A 9,780-nucleotide genomic window follows, 5' to 3' on the forward strand; every position below is an offset into this window, starting at 1 on the left:
TAAAATGATATAAGATGATTTGAATGTTACAATGAGACCTTGCTTTTATACCTCAGTAGGTGACCTTTCGTGAATGGGCATGTCTTTTTGGACATGCCTTTTCACTTAATTTAATTACTATTTAACCTAAATAATATTTAATTATTTAATATTTATATTTATTTTATTTATCTAATTCTTATGAATTATATTCATAACATATCCTCTTCCTTTGGAAGCTTTGTCCTCAAAGCTATATTGTTGGCAATTGTCTTTGTTGTGGTTGTCGTCTTGGCATATGTGAGGTGGAAGGTCTCTAGTGGCTCATCGTTTATAATTCACTAATAAATCTAGAAGCAAGGTTGATGCCTGTGATTAGGTCTGAGTCCTTAAGTTTAGGGTACAGATATGCAGGCAAAAAATCCTTGATACACAACCCTTCAACGAAATTGTCGGGAACGAGTTTGCAATTTGAAAAACAACCTGTGGGAACATGGCCGATGAAATATTTGCCATAAGGAGCAAAAGTGGCTTTAATTCCTGCGCTTATATAATCGTTGTATACCAAGTCCTGCCAATTCGCCTCGCACAACTTGGGGTTGATGATGAACTCTAGATCGTTGATGGCCTCATCCTCTCAGAGAAGAGTAGCTGTGAGGCCAAGCTTGCAGTGAGATTTGGTGCACACAACGGTTTCATGAAAGTTTTTAGCGGGCACAACGTGGACCTCGTCGATGAGAACCAGACCCCATTCCTTGCCCTTGATGGCCTTCATTATGGCCTCCCATTCCTTGGAGCGGTGATCGGTATAACCATACATGCTGCAGAAAGGAACGGTGTCAAGATAGCGAGACAGAACAGTGCCGCAGAAATTTCCGGCTTGCGAGCAGAGTGGAGAGTCAACTGTTGAGAGGGTATATAGAGGCAGTGGTGTGGAAGGGCAGTTGACGCGTGGGTACGGGAGATGGAATTCTTTTTGAAGCTGGTGAGATAGAGGACAAAGATTTTGCCTTGGCCGAAAACCTGAGATATTCTTCTGATAACTGAATATTTGGGTCTGAGATTCTTGGCATGGAGGAATTGCATATGAAGGCAAACAGATCTGACAGGTTCTCCCACTGTGGTCACCATAACTAGGCATAGATGGGGAAGATGTTTTCTCATATTTTAATACCAACACCCCTTTGTGTACCATATCAACAAGTTCTTTCTGATGTTGTAATATTTTGTGTTATCTCAAATCTATCATCTCCAATCATACCAAGTATCTCCCCAGCTATCTCATCTGCTCTCTTATCAGAATCCAGCACCTGACATAACAACATAGCTAGTTCATCTCCAGAAACCTGTGATCAACCTCTCGCAGTAAGAGTCTGATCACGTGCTTCTTTGACCCATTGCAAATTGACAATTCTATTATCAAGATCCAACTGTGGACCATAATCTAAAGGAAACACATTATTTAAATCCCTCATTTTAGCCCCATTCAAATTTTCTATATCTCCAGTATCTGTAAATATTTCAATTTCTTCTTCCAACAAAGTAAATTGATCATCCTCTTCTTCACCTGTGACAACTGTGTTTATGTACTCCCTATCATCCATTTCATCTTCATCTAGATCATCATTTTCACCTACATAATTTTTATTGACATTATTTTCATCAGAATTATCATCTAGATCATTTTCCTTGTTATCATCCATTTCATCTTCATCTGGATCATCATTTTCACCTACACAATTTTTATCGACATCATTTTCATCGGAATTATCATCTAGATCATTTTCCTTGTTATCGCTTTCCTTTCGACTAACTTCTACAAATGATTTTTCTAAACGTTGTAATGCTTCTTGAATACTAAACTGTTGAACGTAATCAAGATGTGAACGTAATGGCACATTGTGTGGTGAACTACGTTCAAAGTCCTGCATGATTATATCATGTGCCATGGCTCTGATACCACTGTAGTATAAAAACTATCGCTGAAACACGAAGACTGATAGCTTGTAGACTTGAATGTAAAAATACACATAGGTATTAATAATAATAATTTATTATATATAAAATTGTATAAGATAATATAAGATGATTTGAATGTTACAATGAGGCCCTGCTTTTATACCTCAACAGGTGACCTTTCGTGAATGGGCATGTCTTTTTAGACATGCCTTTTCACTTAATTTAATGACTATTTAGCTTAAATAAGATTTAATTATTTAATATTTATATTTATTTTATTTATCTAATTGTTATGAATTATATTCATAACATTTTGACTCCTTATATTTATTAGCGTGTGTTACTTTATTTGTTTTTACTTTTTAGTGATATCTTACATGTAAGTTTGTGAATTTGACTGATTAATATTGTTAAAATTATTAATAAAATTCATTGTTTAATAGATGTTATGTTAAATCTTATGGCAACTATTCCAGAATTTTCCAATCAAGGAACCCCTTTTAATGAGGATCCTATTCCTTTTCCTTGCTTTGGAAAATTTGGTCCTCCTTACATGGCTATATTGTCCCTTCCCAGATTCATGATAGGTTTACCAATATGGTTGTTCTCAACCTCGTTGGTCCCAAATACCCAAGTTGCTTCACCTCAACTGAGTACTTCATGTCAACAACACCAAAATCTTGTTGAACCTTTACCTTCTTCACCCATCATGTATTCTTCCCTTTCTTCTTCTTCTTTTAGTCAAAGTTTTAATGCAGTAACCAAGAGGCTAAGAAGAAGAAGAAAATGAATAAGAAGAAGAATCAAGATAAGAAAGGGAACATCTAACCAACCATTGTTTTGAGTGTTGATAATGTTGAGGAACCCTTCAACATACATAAAAAATTTGAATACCCTTTCAAGCTTTGTAAGGGTGACCACGTTCTTATCAATTGTCTTGGTATTCCTAAGGTATTAAAAGTGTGGTCTAAAAATTCTCATCAAAACACTTTTGGTCCAGCAACCAGTGATTATAAGGTTCCAAGGAAAAATAGTAAAGTTAGGATTCTTTGCAAGTTATGTTAAGGGATTCATCAAACTCACCTTTGCCCTCATATGGAGAAGCCTCAAAATTGTTGGAAAACCTTACTGTTTCTTGGGAGCAACTTCCAACTAGTTACCATAAGCTTTCTCCCAACCTATCGTTAGTTAATCAAGTGAATGATATGATTCCAATTTCGGTCAATATTGCTCATCCTTTGGAGAGTGAAAACCCTATCAGTCAGGTCAATGAATCATTGGCTAATGAAATGGTCGACTCAATTCTATCTTTGATAGATCTCACTTTCCCCTCAAAGAGTGAATTAAATACTACTTAGGTTCTTCTTGTTACTTCAGATTCCACCACACAAGAAGGCATTTCACCTATTTCCACGGAACCCCCTTCAAGTACTTTGGTAATTTCCTTTGATTAGAGTAGACTGACAGAGCCTCATCTCCCTTCTTACATCCCTTTCCAAATCATTGTGAAGGCTTGTGATAGGAATGTGTGTCACACAATTGTAGATGAAGGTCCTCCTATTAGCATTCTATTCTCAACCGCCTTGCAAGATTTGAGTTCCCCTTAGCTTGTGTCTAATACTGAGATTCTATTGGATTTTAATAGAAGAGCCATTATACTTTTAGGGATCCTTCCTCAACTACCCATTACCTTGGAAAGAAAAATTTCCTATATTTATGTTATGGTAGTCCAAGGAACTTATGATCTATATTTATGTTAGAAAAATTGTCTATATTTATGTTATGGTAGTTATGGACTATGTCTATGACATGAAAGTTTTCATGTCCACACTCTTTCATGTGATTTCTTTCCCTCATAATGGAAACATTTTTACTGTTGACTAGCTTTCATTTATTGGTCGTGATCTAACTACCAACCATCCAACCTCATTGAATGTTCCTTATATGAAAGTGGTATCCACCCCACCAAGGGTTAATTATGTGGCCACTTGTGGCATACCTTCACTTAACGATAAAAATGTGCCACCCACCATATGCTAAAATTATTTTAACTTAGATTTGGTAATTGAAATGGTGAACCCTTCAACGGGGACATTGGAGCTTGATATCCTTATCCCTATTGATTCACTTGACATGCATTCCTTTCAGATAATTGTCCTTCCTTCTAATGAAGACCTCTTGGAATCCATGATTGAGGTGTTTCCTTTGGCATGTATTCCTTCCAAATTTTTGTCCTCTTGGAAGCCATGCACAAGGTCTTACGAGCACAATTATTTTCCTATGTCAATATCATTAAAAATTGAAACAACTCCCATGATCATAGTTCCTTTCTTGTGCCAAGCTCGTTAAAAAAAGAAACAAAGTGTCATGAGCATAGTTCTTTTCATGTTTCGTGGTCGTTAAAAGATGAAACATATCATCATGGGCATACTTCTTTTTCTATGTCAAGCTTGTAAAAAAATGAAATAAATTTCCTTAGGGCTAATTATAATCAAGCTTTGGGAGAAACCCACTAGACTATACAATTCATACTAGGGGCATTGTTCTCATAACATGTAACATCACTTGGCCGGGGGGAATGGGTATATTACAGTGGATTTTTTCACTAAATGGGATGAGGCGATTACTACATTCGCCAATTATGGGGACTCAAGTCTGTTTGGTTATTGTTTTCAAGACTCATTAAACTCATGAAAAACCTGAGCTCCTTCTATTTCCCCTTCTTATCTTGTGTTACATTTGGTTTGCAGATGTCAACATTCCCTCAACCTTACATTGGCTACACTGATGGCGCTAGTCATAGTACTCATAATATTTATTTTTTTGCATGGGAAATTTACATGCCCATTGATGAATTAGTGAGTCTACATGGAGTATGCTTTGGTTGCATGACTAGAAACATTTTAGAGTATAGTGTAGTTATTGAACTATTGCGTGATGCCATTTCACTTGGTATTAATTATTTAATTGTTAGGTTGGATTCTCAACTCGCAATATTACATTTGAGTAACATTTGTTCAATTATAAGTACATCAATGTTAAGAATTTTTTTAAGGGTTCATCTCTTAGAAAGGGAATTTGATTAAATTGAATATCAACACATTCCAAGACATTTAAATACAGTAATGGATGCATTGGAAAACTATGTTTTGAATCAACATTTGCAAAACTTGTAAAAAACAATGAGCATCAACATATTGTACAAAATAGACAAAGTAGATAAAATAAGTTTCCATAAATAAAATTTTGTAAAACTTTTTAGTTTTTACAAAAATTTGTGTCCGAGACACATGAGGCTCACAACCTTTTAATCATCTGAATATATGCTCAGAAAACAACAAAAATAAAAAAATATAGCTCAAATGCCTAAGATCTAAGCATGATGTTTATGGTGGAAAACAATAACTTGAGCCACTCATCGTAGCAGATGATCAATCCATCCAGGTACTCATGTAGTATGCCTCTGAAAGCAAGGGGGGAGATCATCAATCCCTATATCTGGAATGTCCCTAGTCAAACCCTCGAGGTTCTGCTCAATCACAATTAATGTCTCTACCACCACTGAGTCTTGTACGTCAATTTTAAGTTGTGGTTGACCACACCGATGCATTGGTGACATGCCCATTGGTCTAACTAGTCCAATATTTGCATGATAATTAGATAATTAGTCTTAATGCAAAATTAAAACACATAAAAACTTAAAATTTTGAAAAAGAAAAATGAGAAGGTTTTTTTTTTACCTAAATCATCCCATTGCATGCCTTCAGGGAGGACAATGTTATGCAACTAGCTCACAAAACAAAACAAAAGATAGATCGATGACTTGAGAAATAGCCTCTTCAAGGGGGAAACCTCCTTTACATCACATAAATGAACAATTCTAGGATTATACAAATGATTAGACCTCCTTGGTGTATATAAGAATCACAATATAATGAGTCTACATAACAATAATAATGTAAGGGCACAACAGTAAAAATAGTGATATTTTATGTGGCACAATAATAATAACATGGGGGACACATGGGAAAAACAATGACAATAGGGGGCTACACTAAAAATAACAATAAGGGGGGATACACTAGTATTATAGGGACCTAATATGCCCCTCTCCTTCAAAAAAGTGTTGTCATCAACACTTGAGGAACCTCAGATGCTTCTGTATAAAATTCTCACCCTCCCATGTGGAATCTTCAGTGGGTAAGTTCTTCCACTTAATGAGATACTTTGAAATTAATCGATTACGTAGTTGTCAGGTTCTTATTTTTGTGACTGCCTTAGGCTCAAATATGAGTTTTCCTTCTTTGTCAAGTTTTGGCAACATTGTTTGAACTAGGAGATTATCACCGACTTTAAGCATGAAACATGGAAAACTAGGTGTACTCGGGAAGATGCAGGCATCTCCAATTTGTATGCCATAGTACCAATCTTTTGCAACACCTTGTAAGTACCATAGTACTTGGGGGATAATTTATTATCCTTCTTAGCTTGCTTGAGGGACATTTTTTTGTATGGTTGTAGCCATAAAAATACCCAGTTTCCTACATCAAAACTTATTTCATTGTGATTCTAATCTTCCTGTTGTTTCATTCGATTCTATGCCAAAGTGAGGTTATCCTTTAAGAGTTGTATAACTTTTTGTTGATGCTCGATGTGATCTTCCACTGCTTGAACCTTAGAATTTTCTCTTAAATATGATGTGATTGATGGTGGATGATATCCATAAAGTGCCATAAATGGGGCCATTTTTGTTGCAATATGGAAGGAAGTGTTATACCACCATTCAGCTATAAGTAACCACTTGACCCATTATGTTTGTTTATCAGATAAAAAGCAAAAAAGATATCCTTCTAAACTTTTGTTCACTATCTCAATTTCCCCGTAAGATTGAGGATGATAAGATGATCTATGAGCTAATTGAGTACCATGATAAGAAAATAATTCCGTCAAAAAAATTCGAGGGAAAATGGGATCTCTATCACTTACAATAATATTTGGGATTCCATGTAGCTTTTGAATTGTTTCAATAAATGCAATAGCAACTGTACTGGATATAAAAGGATGAGATAATGCACAAAAGTGTGCATACTTGGTAAGTCTATCAACTACCACCATGATGAAACTCTTTCCTTCAAACTTGGGTAAATCTATGATAAAATCCATTGAGACCTCCTCCTAACACTGACTTGGAATGACTAAAGGTTGTAATAGACCTGGGGTCTAAATTATCTCAACTTTATTTTGTTGCAGAACCAAACATTCTATCACAAGCTTTTGAATATAATATTCAATTCCATCCCCAAAAAAAATCCTTCTTAACCCCGTGGTAAGATTTTAAACATCCCGATTGCCCTCCTAAGGGGGAGGTGTGCAATTCCAAAAGAATATTTTGCTTGAGTTTGGAATTCTTACAAAGATATAAGTGATATTTGTACCATAATGAATAATTTTTCTAGCTAAATGTATCAGATGTATTGGGATCTTACTGCAACTTTTGAATGAGTGTCCACACCTCTTCGTAATTCTTCAATACATCCCTTTCTCATGTTATCAAACTAGGCTGGACAATAGAAATAACACAAAGTAATGCTTCCACATCCTCATCCTTTCTTGAGAGTGCATCTACAACAACATTTTGTTTCCCTTTTTTGTAGATGATTTCAAAGTCATAACCCAATATATTTTTGACCCATTTTTACTGCATTTCTGAAGATAATCGTTGTTCCAAAAATTATTTAAGACTATCATGATCTATTTTTACCTTGAAATGCATTCCCATTAGTTAAGGTCATCATTGCTTTAGTGCATGTAGTATTGACAACATTTCCTTCTCATAAATAGGTTTGTGTAAATACTTTCCCTTGATTGGATGACTTTCAAAATTATTGGGTCTTCCTTATTGCATTAAAACAACACCAATCCCATTTCTTGAGGCATAACATTCCACAATAAAGGTTTTTGTGAAGTCTGTCGTAGCTAAGACCCATGCTTGACAAATTGCCTCTTTAAGATATTCAAAGGCCTTAGTTGCTTATGGAGTCCAAGAAAATTCATCCTCCTTTAGTAATGTTTTTAGAGGTGCCACTATTCTCCCATAATTCTTAACAAACTTTCAAAAATACCCTCACAACCCGAGAAACCCTCGAAGATCTAGCTTAGTGAAGTAAATTGCTCCATGTAATTCATCCAACAATTCATCAATGACATGAATTCGAAATTTGTCTTTAATCGTGAGCTTGTTTATCTCCTTATAATACAAACATATACGCCATGATCCATCCTTATTATGCACCAATAACACTGGAGAAAAAAAAAGAACTTTGACTAGGTTGAATTATACCGACCTCTAGCTTTCTGCAACCATATGTTCAATTTCACTCTTTTAGGCATATGGATATCTGTAAGGTATGATGTTTAGAGGAACACTTCCTGGAATCAAATGAATAGCATGATCATGATCATGAATAGATGGGAGGCCTTTGGGAGTCTCAAATACCTTGGAATGATTGTCCAAGGCTTTTTAAAGATCTGGATAAATAGACGATTTCGATGTTTGGACCTCTAGTGAGCATAATTGTGCAATTAAACCACATTGTTATTTCTTCAAAATATTTGTCATGCCATTAGAGCTGATTATCTTTCCTAGTTTCCCTATGATACCCATTAATTCAACTTCCTTTCCTTCCGAAAAAAAATTCAAAAAAAGTTCTTGAAAATTAAAAGCTATCATCCCCAAAGATTGTAACCATTGGACTCATAGTACAACATCAACACCACTCATTGGAATATTCAATACATATTCCCCCATGGTTAGTTTGATATTATGGCACTCTCCATAGCAGTTTATAGTTCCTCCATTTGCAACCATCACTTGACACTATGGTGCTGGATATAGGAAGAAATTCAATTCCTTGGCTATCTTAGAATGAATAAAATGATGGGTACTACCTGAATCAATCGACACTATTATATTTTTCTTCTTGATATATACTTCTATCTTGAGAGTTTAAGGACTAGTAATTACTACCAATGCATTGAAAAATATGGTTGGATTTATTTCTTCTTTCTTTGGGGTTGGTTCTTGGTGTATATCCTCCTCTTTTGACATTTCTTGTTCCCTTTCTTCCTCCTCTTCACAATCTCTGTAGAATAATTTCTTCTCAGGACACTTATGACCTTTAGTGTACTTGCTATCACAACTGTAACAAAGCCCTTTTGCTAATTTTTCCTCCAATTTTTGTGGTGTCAACCCTGTAGATTTTGGAAGGCTAGGAGAAACAATACTTCCATATTTATAGTTGTGAGTGGTATACTTCCTTGTTTCCATAATTTTTCTTTCAACTTTTCTTGCCACCCGAATGCCTTCTGCAATGAATCAGGTTCCCAAAGATGAGCCTCATTTTGGATGTTATCCTTTAAAGTCCCTATGAAGACATCAATACTATGCTCCTTTGGAATATTAGTTACCCTGATATTCAATTTTTAAAGTCCTCAACTTGCTCCATTATTGAACCCATTTGTTTGAGATTTATCAATTGGCTAAAGAAGGTGTTTCTCTTTGTATCCTCATAACGTGCTATCATTTCCTCCATAAAAATTGACGAAGTGACAAGTTGTTAACTAGAAAAAATACATTGATACCATACAAACTGATTGGGTACTAAATATAAAGATGCAATGCGTAAATTTTGTGTGTGTTGCACATCATGGAGATCAAAATGTTGCTCCATCTGCAGTATCCATGTTACCAGATCCTTGCCATCAAACTTCCTCATATCGATATTTGGAATGTGGTGCTTCTTAAACCAAACATTAGAGTCTCTAAAATAATAATTCATATTC

This window comes from Pinus tabuliformis, chromosome J (genome assembly GCF_031772625.1).
Source record: "Pinus tabuliformis cultivar Carrire ecotype Pingquan chromosome J, CPIR1, whole genome shotgun sequence".
Taxonomy (NCBI): domain Eukaryota; kingdom Viridiplantae; phylum Streptophyta; class Pinopsida; order Pinales; family Pinaceae; genus Pinus; species Pinus tabuliformis.